This window comes from Impatiens glandulifera, chromosome 1, assembly GCF_907164915.1.
Source record: "Impatiens glandulifera chromosome 1, dImpGla2.1, whole genome shotgun sequence".
NCBI lineage: Eukaryota > Viridiplantae > Streptophyta > Magnoliopsida > Ericales > Balsaminaceae > Impatiens > Impatiens glandulifera.
Genome location: NC_061862.1, coordinates 72,329,549 through 72,349,360, shown reverse-complemented (window position 1 = coordinate 72,349,360; position 19,812 = coordinate 72,329,549). Strand labels below are relative to the sequence as shown.

At 31.4% G+C, this 19,812-nt stretch overlaps 1 pseudogene; it reads right to left on the bottom strand.

The window, feature by feature from the left end:
• Nucleotides 1-3,416: 3,416 nt before the first annotated feature.
• On the bottom strand, nucleotides 3,417-9,348 carry LOC124932076 (annotated as a pseudogene).
• Nucleotides 9,349-19,812: the final 10,464 nt, after the last annotated feature.

Genomic DNA, 19,812 nt, shown 5'->3' with positions numbered 1-19,812 from the left:
TTTGTTTTCAAAAATAGTTTAAATTCTAAAAGTAAGCGATGAAAGTAATTTGAGGGCCACTTAGGTAATTTGCCCTTATTTTTATGAGGAGTGATAGAGAGATGGAATTTGGTGAGGGAATGACTTGGCATCACCTTCATTGGTTGGAAAATGTAAAAGTGGGAGGAAAGTGAGAAAATAGAGAAATTATTTCATTTTTTCAGTGAATAAGATTATGCCAAGTCATTCCCTCACCAAATTCCCTCACCTAATCATCTCTCTATTTTTATTATATATTAATAGTCCTGTTTGGAAATCATATATCCGAAATAAAATATTTTATTAAGATATAAAAACTTAAATGAAATAATGTTATAAGATATATTTTAATTATATATAATAACATTAATTTATAAATTCATAATTATTTTTAATTCAAAGTGGTGATTATAAGCTTATAAATTAAGAAATTAACTTTTTTAGTGGGTAGGAGAGAAAAATAAAATATAAATTAAAAAATATAAAAAATATTAAAAAACGTTTCAGTTCTCTCTCTTTCTTTTTTTCATTTTTCATTTATAAAGATCTGTTTCTTTCTTCTCTGGCGATTTTACTCTCCGACTTCCATGACTTCTTCTCTTCTCTTCGTCGTCCGATCGAAAACGGTAAGTTTTTTAGCTTTCCTTCGTTTATCTTCATTTCGAAAATGATAAATCCAGGTTTATACTACTCTTCTTTTCAGGCTGGTATTGGTCCAGGTACATCTTCCGACAAGACTCCAAGATCTCCAAGGACTCCAAAGTAAATAATAAGAAATCTTATCTTTAGCGTAGATGATTTTGATATCAATATTTTGTTTAGTATTGATAGGGTTTAGCTCCATTTAGGGTTTAACGACAGAAAAGTATTTAGCGATTAGGGTTTAGCGTAGAAACGTTTTTAATATTCATATTCACAGTAAAAAAGTATTTAGCGATTAGGGGTTTATTAGCTGCATATTGTCCCGAAACCGGCATTTTTTCCCGAAATCACCATTTCGGGACGAGAAATCATCAATTAGGGTCCCGAAACTACCATTTCGGGACGAGAAACCATCATTTGAAAAGAATAAATGATTGTTTCAGGACCCGAAATGATAGTTTCTCGTCCCGAAATGATGGTTTTGGAACCCAAAATGATGATTTCTCGTCCCGAAATGATGGTTTCATGACTCTTTTTAAATGTTTATCCACTTCATGGTTCATTTATTTTCTTATTCATTTGCTTCTTTTGTTTTTGTAGAGCAAATAAACGTAAAAGGAATGCGACTCAAACAACCAAAGTAGTCCACAACATATTTTTAACGAGGACCTCGTCTTTTGGCCTTTTCAATCTTTTTCAACTACTCTCTAATGAACAAAAAGAACTTGTGATGTCACAGGCTTTGGCTATCTCTTTTCAATATCGTTTTCAAAATGCCCTGGCGAGATCTCTCGTTATATCGTCAGAAATTTTGATTGTACTAAATGTGCATTCATCCTAGAGAGTGGCGAGGAATTAAAAATTGAAAAGAGGATATTTAAATTGTATTGGATATCCTCAGAGGGGAGCTCGACATTGTAGAATATGAGGTTAACGAGACCGATAATAAGTTGAAAGCCTTTAGGACTCAATGTGGTAACCCGCTAAATGGTGGTCTTATAGTGACCGATATGCCAAAGAAAATCATGGAGAACAAAGCAGATGGCAAAAATTTCAAGATAGACTTCGTATTATATGTTGTCAGTTGCTTTCTTTGGTGTGATCACCTGAGTCAACTATCCAGGTATATCTCAAAACTTACATATAGGTATGATATATGCATGGTTACTATCCAAATATATCTCAAATCTATTTTTTTCACTTAAGGTTTAGAATTTTGAAATCTATTTCAAATGTTCAAATATCAAAATGTTTAATTTGCGAAAATTCGTACTTGAAGGATTAGTTCAATCATGCAAAAAATGGAAGGCGCACAAAAAACAACATTTCCACATATGTATGTTTTCAGTTGTGCTAATTTTAGAGGGTGAGCAACCCTAAACTCTCAATTGATGAGCGCCTATTTCCTATACTGTCATGTTGGAATGACATGAAGTTGAAGATTAGGTTCGAAACGGAGATGGCAAATAGAGGATTCGGACATGGAAGCGATGTTGGACGCATTCCACTTCCACCTCTTCAGAACGAGGAGGCAAATGGGGATGGGGGGAGAACGAGAGAGAAGATGGGGAAGGGGTGGAGAATGAGGATGCAGATGGGGGGTGCCTAAGAATGATGCAGTAGTGGATGATAGGGGGTGCCTCAGAAGGCAGCACCTCAGAAAAAATAAGGATGCAGATTTTTATCCGGGAATTGGTTTGCGTTGCTAAATGTACACACATGATTAACCAATCCACTGATTTTTTGGCAAAATTAAGTGTCGGTTGAGGACACATCGCCATTGTATGACAACTCGATCCACATCGCCATTGTATGACAACTCGATCCACATCTTATACAATATCATGGACAATGATAAACGTTTTAGGGATGTCATGCATAAATACTTCAAAGATCGAACACTCACTACAGAAAATGAAGATGTAAATGAAAAAACACTCAAAGTGGTGAAGAGGAAAATCGTTTACAAATGGTGGTTAGTGCTGTAAAAAGACTAGAATTGGTAACCAGAAAAAATCCCCAATGGAATGCAAAAATTTCGGTACGCTTTCAATCTCCGTGTATAATTAAGAACAAGCAAAAAAAATCAATCTTACTTTGATTGTCCCAAGTAGATAATCTAGATGAAATCATTATGAGGTTCATTTTTGCAAATGAAAATGATGAAAAGACGAGGTAATTAATGATGTTGATGGTTTCAAGACCTGAAATGATGGTTTTGGGACTATAAATGATGGTTTCACGTTCCGAAATGGTGGTTTTTAATTATATAAATTTATGATATTTTCTAGTCTTTAATTCTTTTGGATCTTCTAGTCTTCATGATAATGTGACATAACAATATCGAGACACAAAAATGATAAGGTGGTATAAAAATCACCATTGCTGATCCCAAACCACCATTTTTTATCTCGTAACCATCATTTTGGGACGAGAAACCATCATTTCTAGTCCCAAAACTACTATTTCAGTACGAGAAACCATCATTTTGAGTCCTAAAACCACCATTTTTTATCCTGAAACCATCATTTTGGGACGAGAAACTATCATTTCTAGTCCCAAAACAACCATTTAAGGACGATAAACCATCATTTCGGGTCCCCGAAACCATCATTTCGTGACGAGAACCATCATTTCTGGTCCTGAAACCACTATTTTAGTTTGAGAAACTATCATTTTAGGTCCCAAAACCACCATTTCTGGTCCCGAAACCATCATTTCATTACAAGAAATCATCATTTCGTTACGAGAAACCATCATTTGGTTCCCAAAACAACCATTTCGGGACGATAAACCATCATTTTGGGTTCCAAAACCACCATTTCGAGACGAGAAACTATCATTTCTGGTCCCAAAACAACCATTTCGAGACGATAAACCATCATTTCAGGACCTAAAACCACCATTTTGGACGATAAACCATCATTTCAGGATGCATTATCTTATAAAAAATTCAATGTGACAAAATGTTGAAAATAATTCAAAGTTACAACATGATCATATAATTACTATCTTCGTTGAATGTTATCCCCATACGCATTATCTTTGTCACATATTTGCGAGGACAAAAGTTATGTGAAGGAAAATTGAGTCGATAGTGGATTATTCCATTGTTGTTGTTGTTGTTGTGTTGAATCCTATACTATTGATGTTGTGGCCATATTTCTCTTCATTGTTTGTATCACAAAGACGACTTCTTAGAGATTTTTTCAATTAAAGATTGTTTCCTCTTTATTTGTGGTCGTCCTTGACTTCTAACTTTGTTAGGAGAGTGTATCAAAATGGATATAGCTAGAGATGTTAATGGAGATGGAGATTCTTCTATACTTTTGTCTTTAGATGTTTTAGTGCTTCCATTATTAAGTGACATAAATTGTTCCATCAAACCTTTTATACTGTTCATCCAAAAAGAACAATTGTCTTTAGATTTTACTCAAACTTGTTGAACCTCTTGCATCAATCGAGTTAGACTATTATGACATTTTTTTTCTTCCACGGACATATCTGAATCATAAATGTTGGTGATAGTTTGATACCCACGCTTAATATCTTTACGCCACCGGTCCATTATATAACACATTGGTACCTCATTCAACCTCATTTTTTTAACACAATTATGATATGCCTACACAAAATACCTCTAAACTCAATCAATCGACATTACAGTCCATTTTGGTATAATGCACTTTGTAAAAAACATCTCTTACATGTTCTCCATTAAACTCCAAAATGATTTCCTCAACTCTAAATATACAAGTTGTCCATTCCTCTTCAATGACTGAGATGTCACACAAAATCAACCCTCTAACTTCTTCTTGAACCAACGTAAATATATATGGAGTGTAGAAGGTCTGGTATTGTCTTTCAAAGAAAAATTCACTTATAGTTGGTATCAAAGAATTAAACGATTGAAAATCTAATTTATTTTCTCTCTAGATATTTCTCAACATAGCCCTATCATATTGCTCGACGAATTGTTTAAGGGATGTTTTGGACTACACGTAGTCATCAAAGAATGCGTTCATACTTTCACTCCGTTGAGATGTTGACATCCCAACCCAAAATTGCCCTTTCACATAAACGAGTATCCATTTAGATCTTTCCAAAATAAAGAATTCATCTAGACATTATCTTCCAGCTGACAATCTTCTAGTAGTCTAATTCAATCATCTTCGCATTGTTGAATATTTATGGAGTTGTATACTATGTTTTTCAGCTTTTTCTTTATTAAATGGTATTCAGTAAAGCTTCCAAATTTTGTAGGAAGTTTCTTCATTATATGCAGCAAACAAAAATGATGATGAGTTTTAGGAAATACCTTTGCAATTGCAATCGTCATGGATCGACATTGGTCTGTGATTATTGCATTTGGAGGTCGATCATTCATACATTCCAACCAAGTTCTAAACAACCAAGTGAAAGAATGTGAATCTTCATTTGACAATAAGCCACATCCAAGTAAAATGGATTGACCATGATGATTAACCCTGAAAAACGGAGCGAAATACATGTCATAGCGATTTGTCAAATAGGTTGTATCGAAATAGATAACATCGTGAAAATCGTTAAAGGCAGCCATACACCTACCATCTACCCAAAGCACATTTTTAATTTGGATTTCTCGTCCAAATCAATAAGGTAGAAGAAGTTTGAGTTCCTAGTTTGCATTCTTAAAAAATAATTAGTGAGTGTTTCAACATTCTCACTCCCTAACCTCAACTTTCGTGCTTCTGTAACGTAATTTCTACATGTTCTCTCATCGAAAGACATGATTTCATACACTCCAGCTTCCACTACAAGGGATTGAAATGTTTTGTCCACAGTTATTCCAGCTTCATCGTTTGTATTCAATCTTCTCTTTACATTTACGTTTATTACTATGTAGGATCTAACATGGTGTATCCTCTTAGGGCTTAATGTATGGTTGTGCTCAAGACAAATACTTGTTATCACATATTCCCCTTCATTCCGAACAACATTAATCATTGCTTTACAATTTGTCTTCGTTATTGATCTAGGCTGATGAAACTTATTTTTGATTTTTGATTCTTTCATAAAACTATTGACACAACCAATACTGATGTATTTCCTTTTACCACCTACATTTTTCCTCCCTAACTTGGTAATGTCGAATCTAGTTAAGTGGGCATATGATGTGTACAATTCCAAAAGTTGTTCTTGGGAGGAAAATGACATTTCAACATTGGGGATTTCACTATGAAAAAAAGTGTAACTGTAAGAAATATGTCCCGAAACCACCGTTTCGGGACCAGACATCAACATTATACTAAATATGGGGTTCTAAAACCACCATTTCGGGATACATTTTGGAACATTTCCCCCCCGAAATTCCATTATCTCGTCTCGAAATGATGGTTTCGGGACATTTTAGGACATTTCCCCCAAAACTTCATTTTCTGTACGTCGAAATGTCCCAAAATCTAATAAAAAATGTACATTTTCTATACCAAAAATCAGGTACATTTCCAGTTTAACAGGGGGTAATTTGTTTAAGTTCGGTGCTTCAGTGCTGATTTCCTGAAAGATAAAACAGTTCGTTATCATACAAAAACAAACTGAACAATATTGTTAAATAACTAGATATGTAAAAACGGTGCCATGGGCTAAGGTTTGATTGGGAGAAGATTTTCGCCGAAAAAGTTTCAGAGAAAAAAATAAATGAAGTCGGAGAAGTTTGAAAGAGAGAAAGAAATGAAGCCAGAGAAGATTTATACCGAATTTTATTTCTCTTTCCTACCCACGTGGCAGGCTACGTAGGTTTCATGTTCTTACTTTCGCTGATCATTCGTTGAGTTTATCATTTCTCTCTCTATATATATTAAAATCAAAAACATATTCAAAAGTTAGAATTGTGGTGGATTTGAAACTCATTCTTTTTATTCCCATCCTTCAACTTCTCTATAATAAACTTCTCTAGACTATACTTTGGGTTTTTTTAACCAACATATTTTACCTTTTAAATATTTGAATTTGAATATGTGTATGAAGTAGTAACTTTCGAACAAAAATAATATTCAGAAATAAAATAGAATTACCTTTCTAGAAAATATTCGAGACCCATCTATAAAATATATGGGGTATATCTCTAAACGAGTTAAATATGTATTACAATCAAGACCATAAGGCGATGAACTACTATAGACTTCTTCCCATATCATATAGAATGAAATATTCGTTTTAATAGGAGTAACTAGAGTAAAGCAAGCATTCCAACGAAATGATCCTTTGACAATGAGCTCTGTCCAACATTGAGACTAACTGACTTTATACAAAGAGAGGAAAACAAACAACAATTCAAGTTCTTTTTTAATTGGATATTGGATAAGCCAAGTCATGGTTAGTGCCGCCGAAGAAGCTTAATGAGAGTGAACTCGTGATCATGTGGATCGCCTTGTGTATCAACTGAAGGGACATATTTTGAGCGAGCGATTCCTTCTCTTTCGAAAGAGGAGCTGGTTAGGAGGACAATGGAGGAAAGATGTAAGCAATGTACTTTTCTTTTGGAAAAAAATGTGGATTTTAAGTCACAAAAGTCAAAATATTGATAAATTGGATTGAACTATTAACTATGAATTCATGAACTATCCTGGTATATTAATATCAACTTGCGATATTTCCGTACATTACCGACCTTTATCAACTAACTTCGGTTAATCAACATATTCCTTATTACTCAACAATCTCCTATTTACCGACCTTTATCAATCCACTTCCGTCAAACAATAATTTTATTCTCACCTACTTATCAACTCACTTCCGTCAAGCAACATATTTCTTATCCCTTCTTTATAAATATTATAAATTTGCACTGTGTGTGATTCCAACCCTCAATCATTAACAATTAACTATTACATCACCTATGATTATAGATTTCTTTTTATAATTTAATGTATGACTAACCATTATAGAAGGTTATATATACAAAAATTAAATTATATAAACGAATTAAAAATATTAATAGTTTAGTGGTTTAAAATGTCGAAGTTATATTGTTAAAAATGTTATACGTTCATCAATTTTGAAGTTAAATTTAAAATTTAAAGTGTTATTAGCCTAGTTGGTTATAATGTTGAACTTATATTGTTATATTTTGAAGTTGCAAGTTCGAAACTTTTGTTACTCTCACATACATATCCAAATTAATCCAGCTCTCGGTAATCTAGACACTTTTAATAATCCAAACTCTATATTACACCATTTTAAAATTAAAAAAACTCATATATTAAAAATAAATGATCAAATTCAAGTGTCTTCATAAAATTAATATTAGTGTTTATTATTTTTTAAAATCACAAAGAAAGAGATAATTGGAAATGATACAAATGTTTGAATAAATGTCGGTCATGGGTAATTGGTGAAGGCTAAGATGCTCTAGAAAGAAGGGTGACAATAATGGCGGTAAAATGAATTTAAAGGATGCTTCGTTTCCTGCAATATTATTAATTTCTGCTAATGTATACACTTATAAAATGTTCACTATTCTTATATATCTTTGAATATTTAGAAATTGCAAAAGTTTTGGACCTAGATTATATATAATATGGGTTTTCTTCAGTTTTTTGGGACGATTGTAGCGGTTGTTATTGTGGTGATCGGGTTGATAAAAACAGTTAATTAAGTTTTCATTTATTTATCTTTATAATGATAGTTTTAAAAGGTTGAAACTGATCATTTTATATTGAATGCATGCTAAAATAATGATAAGAAAAACTGTATGTATAATTTTTTTAATTGTTTATAATTAGTTTTACAAGTGTCACTCCTATTTATTCTATTGATATTACATGTTATGTTGTTGATTATGATGAAGAAAAATCTAGAGACAGATATTATACAACCAGATCAGCATATTCTGACGTAGAAGACGAAGATTATGACGATGATTACTATTACGATAACTAATATTCTGATAGAGAAGAAGAATGCAAATATTTGGATGGAGATGCATATTCTGATAAGAATCAGAATACTATTATTATTATTATTATTATTATTATTATTAGTTTCATGCTTCAGTTTTTTATATTTTTCATTTCTGTTTGGGCTTATCACTTATGAATCTAAATTGCAATTTTATTTTAGTCACTCCTAAATGAAAACTCAATGATTGTATTAATTTTGTTGACCAATATCTTGCTTAGTTTTATAATAATCAATAATAGATCGAGAGCAATTTCTTCATTATGAAGAGAAAAAGATAGAGAAAAAATAGTTTGAAATTACCTTGGACATGTCTTCCGCTGCTTGCTTTGTGTTCTTAGCAACCAAAGCAGTATATCTAGCATCTTCATCCGCCAATAATATGTCATCCCAGCCAGAATTACACCAAACATCAATGTAATCCTCCAAATATAATCGGCTTCAGGAACAACTGATCCCGCCGGAGATGGATAAGCTTTGTTAAACGCGGACGACACAATACATCCAACAGCTCCACCAGCATTGCGAAAACTGCAGCAATAAAAGTCCCTCGAGTTTTCTTACTTGCGTATTCTGACATGATAGTAGCTGACAGAGGATAATCTCCCCCAATTCCAAATCCTAGCCAAAATCTGAAGAAGTATAACGTACGTAGCCATTACAATTTTAGCACTGCTCCCGAAAAGAAAGGCAGGAAGCAGTTGAGCAGATGACCATAAGCATTAGAGTCAGTGTTGGGTTTGACATAATAAGTTCTTATCTTTCAGGGGTTAATTACTTATCTTAGCATTTTGATTTTTCAGTAGTTATGTTTCCGTGGATTTATATGCCTTTATGTAGAAGGCTAAGAGCATCAGCAGCGCACAAGACCTCTGCCCTCTTCTTTTGTGAAATTAATATTCCACATCAGCAGAAAGCGGGCACACATTGTAGTTGGCCAAAACACTCCAATGCTTGCCCGCCCTCTTATTTAAATAATAAATTTTATTTATAATATTTTAAATAAATAACTAATTTATAATATAGGAATATTATAACTAATATTCATATATTATAACTATATTATAGGAAAATTTGAGATTTTAAACTCACGTGTTAATATAATTAATAAAAAATATATTAATTTATTTAAAAAATATATTTATTAATTAAATATATAAGTAATATTCTGTATTATATATATTATAGGAGAATTTAAAATTTCACCCTTAAAACATATTAATATAATTAATAAAAAATAAAAAATATTTTTATAATTTAAAATATATTATAATATTAAAAACGAATAAATTTGAGAATATATAACATATATTCCTATATTATAGGAAAATTTGAGAATATATAATTAATATTTCTATATTATAATAAAATATTATAATATTTTTATAATTAAATATATAATTAATATTATTATAATTTAATATATATCTTATAGTAAAACTTTAGAATATATATTTATTTAATGTTACTATAATGTTACTTAAAAATAGTAGGAAAAAGTATTATAATTAAATATATAACTAATATTCATATATTATATAATGATGAAAAAGTCAGAGGAGGGCATGACCGGCATAGAGGGCACTGCCCTCTTTTTGCTTTTATCTACAATGCAAAAAATGAAAAAAACTAATGACCTGCCCTTTTCCACGCTGTCCCATGCGGGCACAGGTCATGCGCTGGAGATGCTCTAAGTCTTCGCCGTTAGGCTATTTAAATTCAAACAAACAATATCAATAATTATCAAAGCATTAAGCTTTTGTCTGAGTGATTTCTTTGAGTTCAACAAATTGGTATCATAGCAAAAATTATGAGAGAAAGAGAAATACAGTGAGAGTGTGAAATGGGAAAATTAAGCAATTTTGTGCAGCCAAGCATTCCGAAGTTCGACGGAGACTATGACCATTGGAGTCTTCTCATGGAGAATCTATTGAGATCAAAGGAAAAATATTTTGGAGTAGTGAAAGATGGAGTCGGTGAGCCAACCAATGAGGAAACGTTATCTGAAGCACAAAAGAAGGTCCATGTCGAGGAAAATTTGAAGGAACTCAAAGCGAAGAACTATCTCTTCAGTGCGATTGACAAATCCATTCTCAACACAATCACATTGAAAGAAACTTCAAAGCAGTTGTGGGATTCAATGAAAACATAATATGAGGAAAATTTAGAATGATGTGTGCTCAGCTGCAGACGCCGAGGAGAACCTTTGAGTTGTTGAAAATGAAGAATGGAGAATCCATCTCCGAATACTTCACAAGGGTAATGATGGTGGCCAAAGACAAATAATATTAAATTCATATAAAAAATAATTCATTACTAACAAAGTTTAGTATTTAAAACGTGTTTAAAAATAAAAAATAAAAAGCAAATATAAATTTATATTTACTTAGATTAATATACTCAGATTTTTTTCATTAAAAAAATATTATATCAACAATTAATAGTTAAATGATTAAACTATGACAAAACATTTAAGTGTTTAATTAAAACTTATTCTCTTTAATATTATGTTCTTATTATTGAATTATCCCTTCAGTAACAACTTAATCTAATAGCTTAATCTAATTATTTTGTCAATATCTTAAGTTTTACTTATTTAATTAGAGGTGAATCAAGATTATATTTTGTCTAATTTGTTTTTTTACTTTTTTTTATATTTATTTGATAAACAAATATAATATTTTTTAAAATATTTAATTAAACAATTTCTTAACATAAATACACATTTATGGAAGTCTTCTATAAGAATAGTTATCAAATAAAAAAACTTTAGTATTTTTAAATGAAATATATATATATATATATATATATATATATATATATATATATATATATATATATATATATATATATATATGCAAAAGTAAATAATATCTAGTTTGTTTTTTTTGTTATTTTTATAGTCTTAATTTTTAATTTGACAGTGCTATTTCTTGGATAAAAATATTTAATTCTAAAATAATGATAAAATAAGTATTATTTCAAAATCATAATATTAAATTCATAAATTGGTAATAATTTTATATCAAAAATATAATTAAAAAAAACTTAATTATTTAAATAACTTTAACTAAATTAAGATAATAGTTATAACATGCCCAAATCCACTAATTAGGATATTTAAAGATACTAATACCGTTGTTTCTTAACCGTGCATTATCGTGTATATTTTTCAAAAATTGTTTTTAAACACGACACTCAATCTGACCGTATTAAATGTTTTCTAAAACTTATAAAAAAACTATTTTTTTAAAGAAAATTATAATGAAATTTTTAAAGAAAATAAATTAATTTTTATAATTATTATTTTTAAAAATATAACTAATAATAATTTTTTTATATTTATATGAGGTTACAAAAATATTAAACCATGTCATTTTAGAGTTTTACAGTAAACATTATAATTGATTAAATAAATCTAAAAACTACCTAAAACTGAACCTTAATTTTGCTTCCAAATGACATGGGCAAATTATTAATAACTCGATCCATATCTTATATGAATCCAACAAAGACCACTAATAATCTGACCAAATTAAGTAAGAGTTTAATTATCTAAAAATTTAGATGTTAAGTTCATTAAAAAAATTTATATAAACCTAAAAACTTAAAAATACAGTTTATGTTTAAAATTTATTATATATTTTGATGATGACATTTATCTATTTATTTATATCAGAAGATATAATTTTAATAATTTTTTAATTATTTAAAAACAATTAAGATCGTTCCAAATTGTTTAATATTTAATTATTTCATACTTAAAATAATTACATGAATATTTAAAATGATAACATTACTAATAGAAAATAATTAAATTTAAAATAATAAAAAGTTCATCTTTGTAAATATTTTGTGCTTGTGCGTGTTCGTGCGACTCTTTTTAACTGTGTTTTCTCGTTTTTATGTCTTTATATATTATTATTTTTTTACATAATTTATATATTTATTTATAAAATAAAAACAATTATATAGGTAAAGTTTTCTTTGAATAAGATTTTTCTTTAATTTAAACTTTTCTAAAAATAATATTAAATATTTATAATTAGAAAATTCATTACCAACCAAATTTAACATTTAAACTTGTATAAACAAACAAACAACTAATAAATTTATATTTGTTTAGATAATATAATCATATTGATTCTTATAAATAAAAAATTATATTATAATCAAAAACATATTCAAAAGTTAGAATTAGGATGGATTTGAAACTCTTTTTTTTTTATTCCCACCCTTTAACTTCTCTATACTAGACTTTGAGTTTTTTAACCAACAAATATCACATTTTGAATATTTGAATTTAAATATGTGAATGGAGCGGTAACTTTCAAACAAAAATAGTAATTAGAAATAAAATAGAATGACCTTTTTAGAATATATTCGAGACCATCTATAAAGTAGATAGGTTATATCTCTAAACGAGTTAAATGTTTATTACAATCAAGACCATTAAGGTGCTCCCATACCATATAGAATGAAATATTTGTTTTAATGGGAGTAGCTAGATTCAAGCCAGCATTCTAGCGAAAGGATTTTTTCACAACGGGCTCTGTCCAACACTGAGATTGACTGACTTCATACAAAGAGCAGAAAAACAAACAACAACCCAAGTTCTTTTTTAGTTGGATATTGGATAAGCCAATCCATGACTAGTGCCGCCGAAGAGGCTTGATGGGAGTGGACTTGTAATCGTGTGTATCAACTGAAGGGAGATATTTTGAGTGAGCAGTTCCTTCTCTTCCGAAAGGGGTGCTGGTTAGGCAGGCCATGAAGGAAGGTGTAAGTAGTGGACTTTTCTTTTGAAAAAAAAATGGGAATTTTAAGTTACAAAAGCCAAAATTTATGATAAATTGGATTGAACCATTAACTATTAATTGTGAATTCATTAACTATTATGGTCTATTAATATTCATTAGATTTTTTTTAATGACATAAGAGAATACAAATTGATACCAAACTCATTATTAGAAATTCATTTTAATAAATAATTTTTTTTCAATGTTAATTATAACAACAACAACATTGAGTATATGCAATTATTACACATTCTAATTTTCTTTCTATATATTTTCTATATTATAATTATCAAGAAATTCTCGTTCAACATTTTATTCCCGGTCCTAATCTACCAATACGACTAAAAAATAGGTAAAAATCTTCTATATGAATCCTTTTTTGAAGAATAAAATACATGAAAGGAACTAAGTTGAAAAAGACGATATTTTGTTTTCCAATTTTATGTTGTTTTCTTATTGAAAAGTTCTTATTGAAAAGACCAAATCAATTAACAAATACATTTATCTTTTTTATTCAAGTAATTTAGAAATATCATCTCATCAACTTTTTTACTTAATGGTTAGATCTCAATTCTACAATGGAGTTTTTATCTTAATATAATTTATTTTTGAGTCATCAATCTTCTCAGTTTTTATTGGCTCGAGTCTCTTATTTTTTTTATGAACATATTCATTCATTTATAATGTTTTATTACATTATATATTAGAATTATATATTGTGATTTTTTTTCTCTTTCTCTCATTTATTCCCATCTTTTTCTATATTTTTACTTCACATGAGATTTATTTTTTTTGTTTATGCAAAATTGTTTCAATATATTATATCTTGACTATTTTTTGTCCTCATTGATGTATAGACTCGTAATACTCGAAAAGATTGTTAGAGCTTCTTTGATTATACTAACATATTCAACATCCACATAAGCCACAAAAAATAAATCATTTGCAAAACATATATGGGTTATTGTTTCTTCTTTGCAGTACGGGTGAAATTTGAAATGATGACTTCTCAAAAGCATTTTTAAAATGCAGTCAAGAATTTCCACTATTAAGACGAATAGGTAAGGAGATATAGGGTCTCCTTGACTTACTCCCCTTTCACCCTTGAAAAAACCTCCATGAATACCATTCACGCTCACAACAAAGTGAGGAGTGGAAACACATTGCATAATCCAATCAATAAAAATAATTAGAAAACCTGCAGCAAGGAGGAATTCGTGGATTGATCCCCATCTGATCGAGTCAAAAGTTTTTTTAATGTCAATTTCGAAAGCCACACGTGGCGATATGTTTTTCTTGCCATATCCATTCAATAAGCTCTGCATTAGTAGGATGTTATGGGAAATAGAGTGTTTAGGAATAAATGTTGATTGCCCTAATCCTACAAGATTATCAATAACTGTTTTCAAACGTTGCAAAATAATTTTTGAAATAATTTTGTAAATAACATTGCAGCATGAAATAAGACGAAAGTCCTGAATTTTTTCCGGAATTGAATTCTTAGGAATCAAATTCAACACTGTGACGTTCCATTGCTTCAACATTTTCCTGTTTTGGAAGAATTCTAAAACCCCTTTGATTACATCTTTACCTAATATTTCTCAGTTTTCTTTGAAGAAGTTCGCGTTGAAACCATCTGGCCCTGGGCTTTTTATCCCCTTTCATCTAAAACACAACTTTTTTTACTTCTTTCATACTGACTCTTGTAATCAATTGGTTACCACTTTCTTCAATGATTTTTCTTTCCACAATCTGTTGAAGCAATCTTTGGTTGTCCTATATTATTGTGCTCATTTCTGTTCCAATAAGCTTTTTGTAGAAACTTATTGCTTCCTAATGAACTGCCTTTTGTCCCTGGAAAACATCTCAATTTGAGTTTGTGAGTCTTAGGATCTGATTTCTGAAATTCCTTGATGAACAATTTTTATAGAAGAAATAAGTATTCTTGTCTCCGCATAAGAGCCTCTTTTTCCTCTTCTCTGTTATAAAGTAGATTTGGGGCTCTTAGTGCCTTGCTTTGTATTTCCTCTAGTTTTGTTCTGGCTTCCTCTACTCGTTTAGAAATCCCACTATATTTTTTCCGGTCTAACTTATTTAGCTTCCCTTTCTGTAATCTTAGTTTCTCACAAACTCTGAACATCTTTGTTCCATTAATTCTAATGTTCCAAGTTTCATTAAGAATTTCATTAAATTCTTCATCTTTCATCCAGAAGTTGAAGAACTTAAAGGGTCTTTTCTGTTTTTTCTCCTTCTCCCAAAAGAATTTCAAAGGGCAGTGATCAGAGATACCTGGTTGCAAAACCTGGATTTGGCTTCTTGGGTAAAACTCCACCCATTTTTCATTCACTAGGCCTCTATCAATTCTACTCTTTCTCATGTTGTCCGCCCCTCTTGTAGTTGACCATGAAAATAGATTACCTGAGGAAGACGGTTCAATGCAGCTTATGTCTCGAATGCATTCATTGAAATCTTGCATGCCTTGTGTTATGTATGTCTCAGGCTCTCTTTCATTTCTGAATCTTGTAACGTTAAAATCTCCCATAATAACCCACGGTTCGTCGTCCGTAATGCTTCTTCTCAAATCATTCCAATGTGTCTTCCTCTCTGTCCCAGAGTTGTTTGCATAGACTACCACAAAGAATATTTTTATCCTTGTCACCAAATTGATAACCTCTGTCAAAATAACTTGCTTGTTTTCAAAAATTTTCTTGATTTCAACCCTTATTTTATCCCATCGTACCTAGATTCTACTTTTAACCCCATCAGAGTTATGAATAAATTCTCATTCTTCTTTGAAGTAACCCTGGGAAATATTCTCTATTTGACTTTGTCTGACTTTTGTTTCAATAATTCCAAATACTGTGATTTCATTCAATTCCGTTATTCTTCTAACCTCTCTTCTTTTTATAGGGTCATTTAACCCTCTAATATTCCATGTCATTAAATTCATTAATGAAAACAAGATGTTCCAGCTTTACTTCCCCTTCCTTTAATTTTTCTTCCTTTATGTTTTTTCCATATAGTAGGGCTATAAGGAATTGTATTTTCCTTAATTTTCTTACCTTGTTGTTTTGGGATTTTTGTGTTTCTCTGGTCAACTTTCTTTTGAATTGGAGATTGTACAGTTTCAACCGATTCAGCTGTCTCTTCTTTATCTTTCCCATTTCCTTTACCCATTTCCCCTTTCTTGCTTTCTCCCACGCTTTCTCTTTCCACCACCTCTTCGGTATTGATTCTTGCTTCCAGTTCAAGTTTCTTTGTTACCTCTTCATTCTCAGCCTTTGATTCTGAATCTCTTATCACTCTATCTTCCTTCCCTTGTTCTTCAAAACCATGTTCTGAATATCCTTCCTTATCTTGATCCTTCTGTTTACTCAATACTGATTCTTTAGTAACCTCTTTCTGCCTTTCATTCTCAATCTTTTCCTTTTCCAACCTTTCTTGTTCTTCTTTCTATTTCTTTTTTGTCTCTGTCTTTGTCTCTTTCTCAATCTCCCTTTTCCTTTCTTCTTTAATTATTTTCGGGCACTTGTAATAGATATGTTCGAATGTATTACAGTCAAAGCATCTATTCGGCCTCCACTCATATGAGATTCTCATAATTGTGGGTTCACATTTTCTGTCTGTTACCATCATCTGGTATGGAAGATTTGATCTCGGGTGTATCTCAATGCACATCCTAGCATAAGTCATATGCTCACCTTTTTCTGTAGTTGGGTCCATGTAGAGTGGACTCCCAAATAGGCTCGCAAAGTGACTTAATGCTTCAGGGTTATACATGTGGGGAGGGATGTTGCGCAATTGGAACCAGATTTGCGCAGTTTCTTTGGGCTTACTGAAGAGGTTCATACCCTCTGTCCATTTTTCGAGTTTCATGTAGTTTTTCCCAACAAATGTGTTCCCGTTGATCAGAATACTTTCGAGATCTGATCCTTCTTTGAATTTGAGAAAGTACAAGTCATGAATGTTTGATGTTACCTTTTCTAGACCATTTTCCCCCAATTGTTCCATAAGGGTTTTTTTGGTTATTAGAAATGGCACCTTGTTTCTTTCGATGAAGTTGCCTACTATGACATTCTTCCATGACTTTACGGAATTCTCCTCAACTTCTTGGGGTAGTTTGAATTCAAACGGGGAACCGATAATTTCAACTTTTGGCTTAAATGTTCCAAGGAAAATCTTTCCCCTCTCTTGAACTGGATTGTCAGCTTTTGTTTCTCCTTTGTTCTTCTGCCCTGCATTCTGTTTCTATTGTTCATTCTTCTCGTTACACTGGTTTTGCCCTGTTTTCTGATCCTTCCCTTGAGTTTTGCTTTGTTCTTCAGATTTCTTCCAGACCTGGTCTACATTCCAATTAGAATTGTTCTTGATGAAGTAGACTCTAATTTTGGAGCATTTAGAGAGCTCTCTCAAAGTTTCAACAGACCAGCTCACAATAGTATCGTACTCTTTTTTTAGGAGATTCCAGTCTTGTAGGTAATGTAGGTTGAGCTGCTCTGTGTACTGTTGGTTTTTCTCTTTGTTTAAAACGATTTGGCCTTTCTTTCCCAATATCAATAATTTTGGTATCTGATTTCTAAGCCCTTTCAGATTTGTCCTTTCATTAAAATCAACCCTTCATTTTCTCGGGTCTGTTTCTTTACCCAATGCTTTCGCTACCATTCTTTGCGTTTTTCCTGTTTCACCCAGATTTTCTGCATTAATTTTTTCACTTTCCAATTCTTTCTGGATTACTTTCTCTACTTCTTCGTCTGATTCAGGTATCTCAATAGTCTCAAGTTGAATTTGATTCCCATTGGAATCTGAGTTAATGACCTGTGCATTTTTATTTTCCAGAACTACTCTATCTTTTCCTAGAGCATGTCATAGACTATCACAATCTAGGATATCAGCATGTATTCCACTAACGGTTCTATTATCATTTGCATTCATCTCATTAGTGTTATTGGGATTAGTAGAAAACATACATGGCGTGTTGACTTCAAAATTCTTATTATTGCTCTTGCTCACGTCAGTCAGATTTTCCACCATTTCCTCCTGGCTTTGGAGACCCATGATTTTCAAAGAGGATATTCGTGTGATTCTCTCCTAAGCCTATGTGGAGGTTAGTTGCATTCAAATTTTCTGTCTTAGGATCAGAGGAGCATGTGTTGGATTCACCCATTGCCCGATTAAGAGAGTTGGTCGGGCGTGTACCAACTATTGACAAAGAGTGAATTGCCCGTACTGCTGAAGCTATGATGTTTGCAAAAGTCATATTTAAAGTGGCCGACACGGACAGATTCGTGTCAGCGAAGCTTTTAACAACTTTACAGTACACATAGGTTTGAAATTGATTTCCTGATGTACTATAGTCTTGACCGAGAGATCGATGAGTAGATTTAGTAGATTTCTACGAAAAGACGACCCTTTCGACCGAGAGATGAAATCACGACGCACACGGAACATGGATCGCACAAATCGCACAGATGGAACAGTTCGCACGACAATGAACGGTGTGTGATTTCTTTGCGACTACGACCGAGGGTTTCTTCAACGATGATTACAACCGCGAATATGTTATCGGCATATCGCGGCACACACGGCACGCTGATCGCACAGTTTGCACTTCACCTAGGATTTTGTCGTATAAAAGTCAGATTTGTATTGTACTTAAACTGTTTTTTTATTATCATCCTTCAACTTCTCTATACTAGACTTTGAGTTTTTTATAGATGGGTCTCGAATATCTTTTAGAAAGTAGTTTTATTTTATTTTTAATTATTGTTTTTGTTTTAAAGTTACTCTTTCATACACATATTCAAATTCAAATATTCAAAAGGTGAAATTTGTTGGTTAAAAAACTCAAGGTCTAGTATAGAGAAGTTGAAAGATGAGAATTAAATATGTATTACAATTAGGAGATATACCCATCACTTTCGAACAAAAATAATAATCAGAAATAAAATAGAATTACCTTTCTAGAAAATATTCGAGACCCATTTATAAAATAGATGGGGTATATCTCTAAACGAGTTAAATATGTATTACAATTACGACCATTAAGGTGATGAACTACTGTAGACTTCTTCTCATATTATAATGAAATATTCGTTTTAATGGGAGTAACTAGATTCAAGCAATCATTTCAGCGAAATGATCCTTTGATAATGGGCTCTGTCCTAACTGACTTTATAAAGAGAGGAAAAACAAACAACAATTCAAGCTTTTTTTTAATTGGATGGCTAGTGCCGCCGAAGAGGCTTGATAAGAGTGGACTCTTGATCGTGTGAATCGCCTTGTGTATCAACTGAAGGGACATATTTTGAACGAGCGGTTCTTTCTCTTTCGAAAAATATATCATATCTTGAGTCCTTGACTGATTTTTTAAACCAAGATAATACGAAGCGAATTGTTTTTAGTTATATATTTA